The 14,763-nt window shown below is 58.0% G+C and overlaps 1 protein-coding gene and 1 non-coding gene across 3 annotated transcripts in view; both read left to right on the plus strand.

Moving 5' to 3' along the window:
• Nucleotides 1-14,763, plus strand: part of CMIP (c-Maf inducing protein) — a 212,974-nt gene that overhangs the window by 78,352 nt on the left and 119,859 nt on the right. The window contains exon 1 of one of the 2 annotated variants that reach the window (XM_059877378.1): nt 1-14,763. This exon is cut by the window's right edge and continues 35,940 nt beyond it. The exons of the other annotated variant lie outside the window; for it this stretch is intronic. The gene's annotated coding sequence lies outside the window, so the exon portion shown is untranslated. 2 annotated transcript variants of the gene reach the window in all.
• Nucleotides 9,368-9,432, plus strand: MIR2883 (microRNA mir-2883). Its single transcript, NR_036348.1, has one exon. It is a non-coding gene; the product is annotated as a microRNA mir-2883 (primary transcript).

The following is a 14,763-nucleotide window of genomic DNA, read 5'->3' on the forward strand; positions in this document are numbered from 1 at the left end:
CAGGAAAACCTGCATAGTTCCTGACCTGAGCCTCACAGCTCTGCATGCTGCCATCCCGACCCGTCTCTCCCCGCTGCTCACAGGCCCTGGAGTTCATTTCCCTGCCCCAGCTGAGGGGTCCTCTGCTCAGCCAGGCCAGCCTGCTGACCGCCCGGTGCACTCTGACCGCTCTGCAAAGACTGAGTCTCTCCCCCACCTTCAGTCCCCCACACCCCCCAGTTCTCACCGGGTCCCTGGCCCGGGAATGCCGCTCACCACGCCATTCACCTTCTCACCCCCACTGAAAGGTGGACAGCTCCTCCTCTGAAACCAGTTGAATGTTCCCACCGCGATTCCCCCCAGTTCTCAGCTTCAGGGGCCCCTCCCCAACCCCCAGGATCGGCCAGGCCATTATCCTCATGGGCTCTATGCCGCGATCACCATTCTGGTGGAATAGTTTGTCTGTTGGTGGTTTTGGGTCCCTGTGTGCCGAGACATAAGCTCCAGGTTCATGGCCGGCCCACAGCTCCGAACGCGGTGCCTCACGTGAACGAGGGGCCCACACAGATCACTGGGGGTAAAGGATGGAAACACGTTTGCAGTGATGGAGGCTGAAAGTGGTTGTCCAACTCACAGAATAACCTCTGCCACCTTGAAAGCTCCCTTTGAGCGCTGCTTCTCGGTGGACTTGTCAGACGTACAGCATATCCAGCTAAACAAGAACAAATCAAGGGTCACGCTGGTTGCTGCGGCAGCTGAACGCCACCAGTGACCTTGTGTCTGCTCCGAACCCTTTGGTTTGATGAATTCGCCGACTGTTACTAGCCCTGCCCATTGAGGAGCCGCTGGCCACGCCATTCACTTTCTCATCCTGACTGAGAGGCAGACAGCTGTTTCTTTGAAGCCAGTTGAATGTTTCTTATTTTGGCATTATTTTAATTCTTTTTCTAACCTGCATTCATATGAGGCTCTGGGCTTATTTGTCTAATGCGCTGTAGGCTTCTGTTAAATCTTGTTGATTAAAAAAAATCCAATCATGTCTCTTAGACATAAATCCTTTTGAGAAACAGCACCTTACAGAAAAGAGTAATGTTCCTCTTCCTCTGCCAGCAGCCCCATTCCCACACCCCATCCTTCCAGTGTTTTTTCTGTAGGTTTACACCTAAACAGGCAGTTCCGTGGGAAGTGTATAAACCTCAGGTGTCCGATCGGATGCGTACCTCTTCAGTTCGCCTCCCCACTCCTGAGACTGTGGGCACGTGTCCGTGTTCGTTCGGTAGAGCTGTGTGAACTGTGCTAACTGGACTCCTGAGTGTAAATGTCAGAAGCCTTGCTTGGCAGGTTGGCAGAGGTGACAACCCCTCCTCTGCGGCCCGTGCACCGGGCAGCCCCGAGCTTTTCTCCTGGCGAATCGCGTTGTGTGTTTCCAGGAGCCGGTGTGTTTGTTCCCAGGCCTGATTATGCTGGCTGTAGGTGTTCCCATAATTACACAATTCACTCCATACGAGTGTGAAAAGAGAGTGGTTGTTTTTATGAAAGCCAAATGAGAATGCTTAAGAAAGTCTTGGTGAAACAATAGCTATTGTGATGGCCATCAAAGAGTGAGAAAAAGCCATAATAACCAGATGGCCTTGTGGAGGTCTTTAAAGAAACAGGAACTGCAAACTGCCAATTGTTTGGGGTTTATCTAAAAAAACAAAACAAAACTGGGGGCGCTTTAGGACTGGGGGCCATCTTCAGGGGCACGACCCTGCTGCGGCCGCAAAAGATGGAGAACAAATACCTGTTTCATATATTTTCAGTAGAAATAAAATGTCTGTTTCATTTTATCGTGTTGGCAAAAACTTTGTTCAGATTTTCCCCCAAAGACGTTCTGGGAAGACTCCCAAACAAGCTTTTTAGCCAACCCAAAGGGATTCTCTCCTTCAGTTGTTTTGGGTCCGTCACCGACCGCTGGCTCTGCGGGCTGCAGCCCTGCCTCATGCTGCTCCTTTGCGCTGTCCCGTTCCTTAAGCGACCTTTCCGCCCGCCCCACGCCCTTCTGCCCAGTCCTCACACGGCTGAGCGAGGGCGCTCTGGTCTCTTTCTCGTCGTGTGAGGACGCTAATCCCATCGTGTGGGGCCACCCTCTGACTCGTCTACACCTGATGGCCTACTGAAGGTCCTCCTCCTCAACACCAGCACACTGGGGGTTAGGGCTTCAGTGTAGGGGTTTTGGGGACAAACACATTAAGTCCATAACACCATCCCCGGCATGGAAGAACAGAGGAGGAACGTTGTACTACAAAGAGCAGAAAATGTATAAGTTCACTTGTGTCTTGCCTCTTTGCAGGGGCTGTGGATATTCAGTCCAAGGCCTAGTGAAAGGTGCATTTAAAGTGCCTTCCAGGGAGCATCCATCTGACCGCCTCCCCGTGCCACGACTGGGAAACTGTGAGGTGGGGTGGGGAGAAGGGTCACGGGACCTCTGGGTGTATCCTGATCCTGCCTTGCGCTTGCTGTGTGGCTTTGGAGAAGTCGCTTCTCCTCTCTAGGCCTCAGTATACCCATCCGACAGGTGGGCTGGGCTGGGTTTGGGGAGTCTCTAAGCCGTCCAGTTCTGAGAAGATGCAGAGTGGCACCTGGTGCCAGGCTTGGTGACCGTTGTTGCCCTGAGCGTGATGACCCCCCGCCACCCCCAGTCACAGCCAAGGCCACACGATAGCCAGAGAGTCCTCTCCACTGGCCCCAGGAGAACATTTGGAAACAATCACGTCCGCCCCCGTAGATCACTGCCTGTTGCTAAGCCTGCGTTGGCTGGCCAGCCCCACGTCACAGCTCAGGGTCGCTCGGGACGCTGCTGCGTCTTCGTAGGCCCCGCGAAGTGTGTGTGCGGCCCAGCCTTGTCCCAGTGGAGCGAGGGGGCCCGGGGTGCCGGGACAGGAGGGCTGGGCTGTGGGGTGAGAGCCTGACCCCAGAGCCTGGTGGCCAGGGTGCATGCGCTGGCTTCAGCTCAGTGGCCTGGGCACGTCACTTCCCTGCTCAGCTTCCTCGCTGAGGGCCGTGGCGAGGATGCAACCAGCTGCCATCTCAGAACGTGGGCTTCCCAGGTGGCACAGAGATGAAGAACCTCCCTGCCAGGGCAGGAGACTCAGGAGACTCCGGTCCAATCCCTGCATCACGAAGATCCCCTGGAGGAGGAAGTGACAACCCACTCCAGTACCCTTGCCTGGGAATCCCTTGGGAAGAGGAGCCTGGTGGGCTAGAGTCCATGGGGTTGCACAGAGCTGGACACAACTGAGGGAGGGAGCACACACTCACACACACACACATATCTTAGAACAGCACCTGGCTCCTGTGTCAAGCCTAGCGGAGATGGTTTAATTCTCTGAGGTAAATGTAAATCTTTATTTGGCACAGGCAGTCTCTCCTTCCGAAGAAATAATTGAGTTTGAATTCATTTTTTTAAAAATTGACTCCCCCCAGTCTACCCTGTGAGGTCCCTTCCATTTCAACTGCTACTTTCTCTCTGAAGAAGAGGGTTTACTGAGCTCCTTGCTGATTGGGACTGTCTTGCAGGGGCAAAGGTCTGTCCTCCGAGGACAGTGCTGCTGTTTTAAGCAGCATGAGCATGTCTTCATTGCACCAGCCTGCCACAAGGAATCTTCCTTGTGATTGAGCCTCCTCGGGGTAGCCATTCTCCGCGGAAAGCGTTCCATCAGCTCAGGAGTGGGAGGAAAGGAGAGACCAAGTGTGGGGTCCATGTGGTAAAGCCCCCCCTGCCACATCATTCCATCCGTCCTGGGCCCCCCGCCACTCCAGTCCTGTACCCAGCTCTGAGTTCCTGCAGACACACTCACACTCTCCTTTTAAATGTGGGTGATGGAGAAGGGAGGAAGCTTTGGTTTTTGTTTTTTAATGAGGATGAGGCTGGAAAGCTGTGCAAGGGAAAACCTTTTTATTGTAAAGTCTCTGGTGCTGCATGTGGTCGCCCTGGCAAAGGCATCGCGCTGGAGTTACCTGCGTCTTCAGAAGGTGCACGTGCGCGTGTGCGCATGCGCATGCAGGAAACGCTTGCTTACGGATGTTTCCTCCTCCGAACAGCTTGAAGCTGGCCTCCCGGTTCTCTCTGTGGTTCTCACAGCGCGTCCTCTTGGCTGTATCTTGGTCCCTGAAGTGAAAGTGAAAGTTTTAGTCGCTCAGTCACGTCGGGCTCTCTGCGACCCTGTGGACTGTAGCCCACCAGGCTCCTCTATCCATGGGGTCCTCTAGGCAAGAGTCCTGGAGTGGGTTGCCATTTCCTTCTCCAGGGGCTCTTCCTGACCCAGGGATCGAACGCTAGTCTCCCACATTGCAGGCGGTTTCTTTACCATCTGAGCCATCAGGAAAGCTCTTGGTGCTTGGGAGCTCCTGTTTCTGCTCTGGGTCCAGTGCACGGGGCCAGGAGAGTGTGTGTGTGTGTGTGCACGGGGCCAGGAGTGTGTGTATGTGTGTGTGCGTGCATGTGCACGGGGCCAGGAGTGTGTGTGTGTGTAGGGTGTGTGTGTAGGGTGTATGTGTGTGCACGCGCGCGTGCATGCACGGGGTCAGGAGTGTGTGCATGTGTGTAGAGTGTGTTCATGTGTGTAGGGCGTGTGTGTGTGTGTGCACGGAGCCAGGAGTATGTGCGTGTGTGTGTAAGGGATGTGTGTGTGTGCACGGGGCCAGGAGTGTGTGTGTGTGTGTGTGCACGCACGTGCGCGTGTGCACGGGGCCAGGAGTGTGTGCGTGTGTGTAGGGTGTGTGCGTGTGTGTAGGGTGTGTGTGTGTGCACGGGCCCAGGAGAGTGTGTGTGTGTGTGTGTGTGTATGTGTGCATGCGTGCGCATGGGGCCAGGAGTGTGTGTGCCTGAGTGTAGGTGTGTGTGTGCACGGGCCCAGGACTGTGTGTGTGTGTGTGTGTGCGCATGGGGCCAGGAGTGTGTGTGTGGAGTGTGTGTAGGGGGGGTGTGTGTGCACAGGGCTAGGACTGTGTGTGTGTGTGTGTGTATGTGTGCACGGGGCCAGGACTCTGTGTGTGTGTGTAGGGTGTGTGTGTGCGCATGGGGCTAGGACTGTGTGTGTGCGCACGCGCATTCATGCACGGGACCAGGAGTGTGTGCATGTGTGTAGAGTGTGTTCATGTGTGTAGGGTGTGTGTGTGTGTGTGCACGGAGCCAGGAGTATGTGTGTGTGTGTAAGGGGTGTGTGTGTGTGCGCACGGGGCCAGGAGTATGTGTGTGTGTGTAGAGTGTGTGCGTGTGTGTAGGGTGTGTGTGTGTGCACCGGGCCAGGAGAGAGTGTGTGTGTGTGTGCGTGTGCATGGGGCCAGGAGTGTGTGTGTGTGTGTGTGTGTGTGTGCATGGGGCCAGGAGTGTGTGCATGTGTGTGGAGTGTGTGTAGGGGGTGTGTGTGCGCACGGGGCCAGGAGAGATTGTGTGTGTGTGTGTAGGGTATGTGTGTGTGCACGGGGCCAGGAGAGAGTGTGTGTGTGTGTAGGGTGTGTGTGTGTGTGTGCGCACGGGGCCAGAAGTGTGTGTGTGCGTGTGTGTGCACACGGGGCCAGGAGTGTGTGTGTGTGTGTGTGTGTGTGTGTGTGCGTGCACGGGGCCAGGACTCTGTGTGTGTGTGTGTGTGTGTAGGGTGGGTGTGTGTGTGTGTGCACGGGGCCAAGACTGTGTGTGTGTGTGTGTGTGTGCGCGCTCCCAGTCTCCAGGGTTGAGTAACTTTATGAGTGGTGCTTAAAACCCTTCTATCATTCACAGGACAAAGTTCAGCTCGTTTTTTTCCTGGCAGAGGAGACCAAATTTGGCCCAAACTCAATCTTTTCATTTTCATCCCCTGCCAGTTCCTTACCAGGCACCCTCTGCTCTAGTCACAAGCAACCTTTTGCTGTTGTCCAAAGAGCCCATGATCTTGTGCACTCCGAGACCTTTGAGGATGGCAGGCCCACGGCCAAAGATCCCATTTCTTTCCTCTTTCCGGGGCCAGCTCACATGGGTGTGAAACCTCCCAGGCCTGCCCAGATTGAGTCCTTCCTCCGTGGGACTCCTCAGCTTCTCTTATCCTCACAAGACCCGCTCGTCACATGCAGCGCTCTGTTTGATTCGTTGCATCTGTCACCCCAGCAAGCGTCCGGCTGCCTGAGAACTGGCAGACCGGAGTCTGATCCATCTCTGTGTCCCCAGCACCTAGTGGGGTGCCCAGCAGCGGTTCACGTTCCGTGCTGGTTGGAACTGGGGAACGGCAGCCCAGGATCTGTCGTGAGACACTCGTGTCCTGTGGCTGAAAGAGGCTGGCGGACTCATCAGTGTCACTGGTAATATAGTGTATTGAGGGCTGCTTCTGTTCTGGGCCGCCCTCTAAACCCTGGGCCTCTGTGATCTATTTAGCCCATACCACTCTGAGGGTGGGTTCTGCCATGACCTCCCCTATTTACAGATGGGAACATACAGCCTAGCGGAGAGAAGTGACTTGCTCCAGGTCACAATGAAGTGGGGCCAGTCCCCATTCAGCCAATCTGCTTTTATTCTGGACATGAAACCTTCCTTGGGATCAGTTTTCTTGTGACAATGGTTTTTGAGGTCCACCCATCCAACTTCCTTGGCTACGGGCACCACTTTCCCATGTGCCCCAGGACCCTTGCACAGGATTTCCCCCTGCGGTTGAAGTCTGGGTGTCAGCGGAACGAGGAAGCCCACGTTCCTACGTGCCCTTAAGAGAATTCATGAACTTGCTTCAAGCACCTCTCCCCACCCCTACCCCCAGCACACCTAGTGAAGGCAGGGAGCGTCCTCTGACCTACGCTGGAGGGAAGTGGGTCAGCGGAGCAGGGGGAGCGCAGCAGTGTCGGAGTGCTCACGGCCAACATTCAGAGATAAAGCATCTGTTGTCGCACAGACGCAAATGAGTGAGTGTCACCCTCACTCTCCAGAGTTGGGCTTTTTTCCTGAACATTCCTGGGGGGCCTGTGCCGGCTGAGCGGGGACCCACAGCCCCAGGGAGGGGAGGGGTGCCCGGCCCTTTCCTCTGAGTCTCGGGCACCAGGCCTACCCTCCTCCTCCCTTGGAGTCGGTGGGAGGGCGGGGCACACAGGAAGGAGGCTGCCACCGGCAGCCAAGGCTCGCAGGTGCCACCAGGGTGAGGCAGAGGTGGGCACAGCAGCGGGCAGGAGGAACCGGGCCGGAGACACATTCAGAAAGCAGCCCAGCGGGACGATTTTCCCTCAGTGTCACGGGGAAGGGGGAGGGGGACTGAGCTACGGTCCATTCCTCCCGTGGATACTTACTGAGGTCACAGGAAGCACGTGTTTATAAAGACACTGGGGATGCAGTGCTGAGCAAGAAGTTTGTCCTGCACTCAGGATGCCCTCGGCAGGAGAAGACAGCCGTGGGACCATTACCATGCAGGTTGGTGAAGTAGGATAGTAAATGCCATTCATCCATTCCTTGAACGAGCGGGTACTGAGCACTCACCATGGCCCAGGCATTGTTCTGGGCCCGCACCTCCTCTGTGGTAGCCAGCGAGCCACGTGTGGCTGTTCACATTTAATTAAAATTAAAACTGAAAATGCAGTCCCTTAGGTGGCCAGGCCACGTTTCTCATGCTCCTTAGCCGTGTGTGGGCGCCGTCTCCTGTATTGGTTGGGGCACGTGCGGATGGTCTCCATCACTGTGGGACGTTCTGTCGGGAATGCAGACGCCGGGCTGTGAAAGCGGGGCGCTCGGGAAGGCTCTGCCCTTGGAGTTGGTGGGCCGGTCGTGTTGGATGGAGACGAGCAGGCATTCTGTTACAATGCAGGGAAGTGGGCGGTGAGAGGTGGGTGCACCGGAGCGGGGCAGCCCAGCCCAGCCCGGTCCCTGGAGGCCGGGGCTGTTGCAGGGAACCCTCTACCGTGGAGAGGGTGTGAGGAACCTTGTGCCAGGACGAGGGAGGGACAGGCGTCACGGCCTGGGCTTGTTCCGTGCAGCCGGTCATGGCCCCGTGTGTTCTTGTGGCTGTCAGTGGGGAGGGGGGTGTGCGGACGGGTGGGCGGGGAGGTGGGCCGACCCCAGGCCGAACTGGCTGTGTCGTGGGACCCTCTGTCACTTCTGGAGAGAGACCCCTCGGCGGGGTGGGGGGCGGTGAGAGGACGGTCCGGTTTGCACGCCTGGGCACCTTGCTCAGAGGAGCACTCTTGGCAAAAAGCTGGAGCAGCCGCTGAGAGGCCGGGAGAGGGAGGAGGCAGGCACGGAGGAGTCTGCTCTGGGCCCCCTGCCGGGTCAAGGTCCGAAGCCGCCCGTCCCGCCCCCGAGGACGTAGCTGCAGAAACGGGCCGGAGGACAGCGGCGGAGGGCCTGGCCCGCGACGCTGGGCAGGAGGGTGGACTGACAGGCTGTGCCCAGCCCCGGACACAGTGGGGGCAGGGACGCAGGTGGAGCCAGGCGGCCCGGGTGACTCTGCTCCTGCTGTCGCCAGAGCGAGTCTCAGCCACTCGGAGCCCAGCTCCCCTCTCTGCAGCCTGGCGACAGTGGTGTCAGGCCGCAGGGCTGCTGGGGACCAGTTTGAGACGATCGAGCGACATTTACTGGGGGCTTATTGTCCCGTGTATTCTCACAACGGCCTGTTTGACAGACAAGGGACCGGCTGGCGTCAGAGCTCAAGTGTCCATGCTGGGGTTTGAACCCAGGTTGTCCGTCCGCTCAGGCCTGGGTTAATTGGCCGTTCACGCTGTGTTACAGCTCATGGGGCTGGCACGGGTACAGCCAAGGCCAGGCATGTAGTAGGCTGTAGGTGAAAGGGCACTTTGGATGGGCGAGCGCTTGCTTGCTCAGTCGGTAAAGCAGGCCCTTGGACCTGGAGACGCAGGGTGGAAGGGCAGGCTCGGATCCCCGGCTGGTCCCTGACCCCCAGACCTGCAGTCGCACCTAGGGACCAGCTTGAGGGATGAGGGAGCCACCTGTTGTTAGGCAGAGATTAACCAGGAGGTTAATTCTTAGGGGGTTAAGTTCTTAGGCAGGGCTGGTCTCTCATTCAAGAGTCAGAACTTGACCCTGGAAAGTGCCAGCCTTGCAGACGTGGGGCCGTCGTTTCAGATGCTCTTTTTTAATCGACTTGTTACGAGGCCGCAGGCGGGGTGGAGGGCCGCTGGGCGTCTCAGGTGGATCCCTCCCTCCTTCCTTGCCAGCTCAGGTCTGTCGCTTGGGCCCCGGAAGCTGTCCACGTGGGGGTCTCTCAGGACTGGGTTTTATGAAGTATGAGTGTGTGTGTGTGTGTGTGTAATGTATGGTGCGTGTATGTGTGTGTGTTTCCGGGACGTGTTGAACAAATGGCCCTGAGACCTAGGCCTGAGGCCTCTTTGTTGATTTACTGTCTTTGGAAATCACCGTCAGTGATGAAATGCCTGAGGGCCAGAGGCGGCCAGACCAGCAGGGCGCAGGGGACCATGTGTCCTCCTTCCCGTGTGTTGAGCCGCGTGTGTGCGCACACAAGTGCTTGGGCGTGCCTGTGCCCGCTAGCCTGTGTCTGGGGGATTGCGGTACGTGCCTCTCCGTGTGTGCGTTTGTGTGCACTTGCGTGTACACGCATCTGTGTGCTTGTGTGTGTTTAAATCTGTGCACGCACGTGTGTCGTCAGTGTGTGTGCGTGTGTATCGCACACTTGAGTGTGACATGACACCTTCTACCCTCGTCACCGTGTGTGGACACAGAAAGACCTGGATGACAGCCGGCTATGCCAGTTGCTTATCCCTGAGGCCTGCCGTGCATGCTTTCTGGGCCTGGCATTCCAGTCTGTGAAGTGGGAGGATAAAAGCCAGCAACATGAGGAAACCACGTGTGACGACGTGCCTGTGGCTGGGAGCCTGGCTGGGAGCAGCCGGTAGAGCTTGTGTCCCCGCTGTGGGGAGGCAGGGACCCCAGTTCTCTTCACCACCGCACCCCCAGCCTGAAGCTCGGGAACCCCAGCTGCGCGGGCCGGGCTGTGTGTTCTCGGTGTGGCCCAGTCACGTGGCCTCGGGTGCCCGGAGAGGCCAGAACTCAGCAGAGCTGTTTATGCTACTGCAGCTCTTCTGCTCAGGGCAAGAAGTTACTACAGGCCTGAGGTCTGGGGCTCCAGAGGCCCTGACTGCGCCCACGGGTGACCACGACACTGTCACTGCGATGTGAAGCTGCCACCTGTCCCCTGGCGACGGCCTCCAGGGTTCTCCACGTTGGCCCAGACCCGGACAAAGAACATCCCACCCCCATTTTGCACACCCCCCCCCCCCCGCCCCCCGCCCCAGCTCCATCAGATAAAGCCAGAGGGTTCTCAGTAACCACGGGCAACCCAGAGGCAAGGAAATGGAGCATTTTCTCTGTCTCTCTGTTTTCTGATTAGTCACTCCTGGCTGATTAGCACGTGATAGACGGGACAATAAAGCTGGGAAAACATCCACTGCCTGCCTGGAGTCCCAGCCACAGGCATGGCGAGGGCCTGGCGGAGAAGCAGGGAAACGGGAAGGCACGTGCCCAGGGCCACGTTGCGCCGGGCGTCCAGGCACACACCCCAGAGACAGGCGGGCACGCGCCCCAGAGACATGCAGGACACGCATGGCAGGCTCGGGAGGCTCCGGCTCGCCCTTTACCTCCACGCTGTCTGGAAGGAGTGATTTCACATCGTGGTCATTTGATGACTAAGGTGGATTTCCCCCATCCCCAGGGGAAGTTGTCGAGGGGACCCTGGGGACGTTGTAAGGGCCGGTGGCAAAGCTTCCCGAGGTGGCCGGGAGCCCTTGAGCAGACAGCTGCACCGACGCAGGAGAGGAGCCCAGCTGCTGCTATGTAGGGGTGTCCCGAGGTGCCCGTCGGATGGGGGAGGTCGTGCGTCGTAATGAAGAGTCCCCGACCCCAGGGCCTGCCCAGTCCGGCAGGAGGATCCTGCCCTACGTGGGCAGCGCAGGGCTTCCCCCACCCAGGGACATATCTGCGCTGCGCCAGGCTTCTGGGGTGGGGAGGGCCCTCCGCACGGTCCTTTGGCCCCGGAAGTGACTCACGTCGCTTCACTCCATGCATTCCGCTGGACTCTGTCACTCAGCCGCAGCTTGGCTTCAAGGGGGCAGGAATCTTCCCCTTTCGGGTGCCCAACGGAGGAGGGGGAGACCAGGACCCTGGGGACGTTAGTGCCGTCTGCCTGCCCCAGATTATCACTGGCCGGGGCCCAAGAGCGCCCTCCTTTGCTGTTCTGGTTTCCTTTGGCCACTGTGACAAAATTCCCTTACGTGGCTTAAACCCACTTACATCTATTGTCTTGTAGTTCAGGTCAGGAGTCCAACGTGGGTGCCCCAGGCTAAAGTCAAGGTGTCAGCAGGGTGTCCAGGAGAGAATCCGGTCCCTCCCTCCTCCGTCTCATCGGCCTGCCCGCACTCGGGCTCGCGGTGGCATCACCCTGACCCCTGCCTCTGGTCCCCCTGCCTCTGTCTGATAAGGAGCACGCGGTGACGTGCGGCTGCCTGAATGATCTGGCGTCATCTCCCCAGCTCGGGGGTCATGACCCCGCCTGCAGGGACCCGTGTGCCACATCAGAGCACACACTCACAGGTTCTGGGGGTTGGGGTGTGGGAGTCTTTAGGGGACCATTACTCTGCTGACCACAAAGGGCCAGCCCTGGGAGGAGAAACCAGGTGTCCCCACCCCCACCCCACCCCCTGCCTCCTTTGTTCTTCCCTCGCTCTTGGCTTCCCAGCTCCCCAGCTCCGTGCTGGAAGCTGGGGACCACCAGGTCCTTTTCTCCCTGGAGCCAGCAGCACCTCCCAGAGGGGCATCTGGTGTGAACAGGCCTTCCGGTGGGCACCTTCTGGGGCTGGGGTGGGGGCAGGCAGTGCCTGAGCAGCTGCGATCTGAGCAGTGAGCAGGGCTCCGGGCAGTGAGCTGGGAAGCATGTTATGCAGAGCGCTTCCTTGGCCTCTTGGCTTCTGGAGGTGGCTCCTTGCTGTAGTCTGCCCTGATCCCCGTGCCTGCCCCATTTGGGGCCCACCCACCGCTCCGCCCACCACTCTTCTGGGAGGTGGCAGGGGGCGGACTGCCTTCCCCTCATGCTGGTCCAGCTTGGCTGCAGGAATGTGGGAATTAGGACCCGGGACCTGTTGGCGGAAGCTGGGCGGACAGGCTGGGCTCACTGTTTGTGCTGGGGAAGCGCCCATCCCTCGGATGCCTTCCTCCTCCTCCCCCGCCAGGCCAGAAAGGGGGATTGTCTGCCACTCCTCTGATGAAGAACAGATACTCCAAACAAACCCCGCTGCTGGTCCCGATGCCAGCCTCAGACAGGGGTGACTGTGCCGTGTGGCGGCTGCCCCCACGACGGCGGGTGAGGCTGTTCAGGCTGAGGGGAGAGCGCGACCTCTAAGTACAGCCTAGAGATAGAAGCTGGACACGCTCCACCGCCTCACACACACCTTCCCTCTCAGCCCTGTGCTGTGCCCTTGGCCTTCCCCACTCTCCTGTGCCCTCGCCCCCTGCCAAAAGCTCTAGCGGTGTGGCCAAGATTCCTCTCTGGGGTGGAAAAATCAAAGGAGGAGACATGAGCTTCTAATTAGCAGAGAGGGACCCGTGGCCGGTGGAGGGACCACCCTGAGCTTCGTGTGCTGCAGCGTCCAGCGGTCTTTCCGTCTGGTGCCCACACTCCTCAGCCTTCAACACTCTCCCAGGCACCAGAGCCAACGTGCAAGTGTTCCCAGTGGGCTGTGGACAGAAAAGTAATTTTCCACATCAGGATCAAATCCCCGCCAGGGAGGCAAGGACTGGCAGGCGTGATGTGGCCCCCTGCACTTTTCCACTGGAGGCATTTAGACCAACTGCATTTAATTAAGTTGATGGTTTGTCTTCCTTGCTTAAACGTAGTAAGGGCAGACACTCTGGAACACAGTGGATGCCTAGTAAGTGTGCACTGCGTGGAGCCTACCTTTCCTGTAAGAACTGAATCTTATCTTTGAAATGCCAAGTGTGCCTTTTAATGTTCGGAGAAAATAGCTCCCTCTCTAAAAGCATTTCTGCCTGTTATTCTGTACTGAGCTCACCAAATGGAAGAGGACGCGAAGGAGCAGGAAGTCCTTCTCCAGCATCAGGAGAGGATGTATTGTCGACTCGTGATGAGAAATGAGGCCTCTCTTATACAGCGTCCCACAGCTGTGTCCAGAGCAGACATCAATAATCAATCACTGCTCTCCTGTGGAGCCCAGATGCCCGCTGCAGGATCCTTCACAACACACTCCAGGCAGTCACCACCAGGCGCATCAGATGTTTGCAAAATCCCAAACGGACAAACATCTCCATGTAATCTAATTCATCTGTGCCCTACTTCCCAAATTTCTACTTCCTGACTCAGGATGGCCAATGCACTTTCTCGTTTTCTTTAATCATCGACTTCAGTAGGTGTCTTTCTTCCCCTGGCCACTTCACTGACCGTGTGACCCTGGTCCAGGTCGCTTTAGCCTTCTCGTGGACTACAGTTCCTTGTTTGTAGAATGGAAATAATTATAGCATCTGGCAAGACTCCCTGAGACCCAAACAAAGCTTAGTGCACTTGGAACAGTACTTACTTGCCAGAATCTAATGGGCACTCAGGAAATGAGAGCAATTTTAAAAGACATTTGTCTCCCCACCTAAATCCTCAGCAGATTGAAGCCCCGGCAGCAGGTGGCCCTGGGCTGACACACCCGAGGAGGCCCGCCCATCCCGGATCTCTGGCCAGCCCCGCTCTTCACACCCCTGCGGCGGGCGGGGGCACCCTGTCACCTGGATGCCACACCCCTGCCTTCACACCTCCTGGCCCAGGGAACCACCGCGCCCCTCAAGATCTCATTTCTGGTCTGCCGCACCCAATGCAAAGCCAGGGGGAAAAGAAAGCCAGAGACGTACCCCCCTACCGCCTTGCGGAAATCCACAAGAAACATTTCCGATGTTGTCATAGGTATAATAAGCAGCAGGCATCACTGAGGGATGGGAACACGATGGAGCAGCTCAGAAAAACATCCCTCTTGACCTTTTCTCCGAAGTGGTCTCTTGCCTCTGGGGAGATCGAGGTGCCCTGGGCTGAGATGAGGACGTTTTCTCCTTCCTGACTTACCTTTGGGGAGCAGACCTTTACACCCTGGCAGGGGACACAGGGAGATGGGGACCCCCCCAAAGACTTGCCAACACCACTGCCAGGCCTCCCTGAGAGGCGGCCCCAGGCAGATGGGAGCAGAACCAGCAGGCCCCAGGTCAGGTCGCCGGAACAGACGGGCCTGCCGCCCTGCACGGGGGTGGAAGGGGCCCCAGGCGGCCAGCCAGGGCCGGGGCCCCTCTGTGGCCCACGCCGCTGTTACCGTGCAGCGGCAGGCGTGTCTCCTGGGCAGGCCTGTTTCATCTTCCTCGCCCCGGCCGGGAGCATGCAGCCTCTGCCATGTGTTCCCCTCCCATTCCGATTCTGCCCGGCCTGCTGCGGAGCCGCGCGTGCCCGACTGTCCAGGTGCTCCCACAGCCTCAGGTCTGCATGCTACACGAGTCCCCTGCTTGCCCCACGTGGCTGAGACTGACCTCAGAGACGTGAAGCCACTTGCCCAAGGCCACTCGGCTCCCGGGGCGCTAGCGCAGGTGCAGGGGGGCTGAGGTGCCTCCTTGGAACACATCCTGGACCATGGCTGGAACTTCCCAAGTTTGAGGAACAAAGCGGGTGCCAGAGAAGAAACTTGAAGATTAACAAGAGGCCAAAAATGTGAGCTCCAGGAGGTAGTTTTGATGTGGGTTAGGCTTGACAGAAGGGCTGTGTTCTTGGCCCTCTTCTCCAGCTCCAG

Source organism: Bos taurus, chromosome 18 (assembly GCF_002263795.3).
Source record: "Bos taurus isolate L1 Dominette 01449 registration number 42190680 breed Hereford chromosome 18, ARS-UCD2.0, whole genome shotgun sequence".
Taxonomy (NCBI): domain Eukaryota; kingdom Metazoa; phylum Chordata; class Mammalia; order Artiodactyla; family Bovidae; genus Bos; species Bos taurus.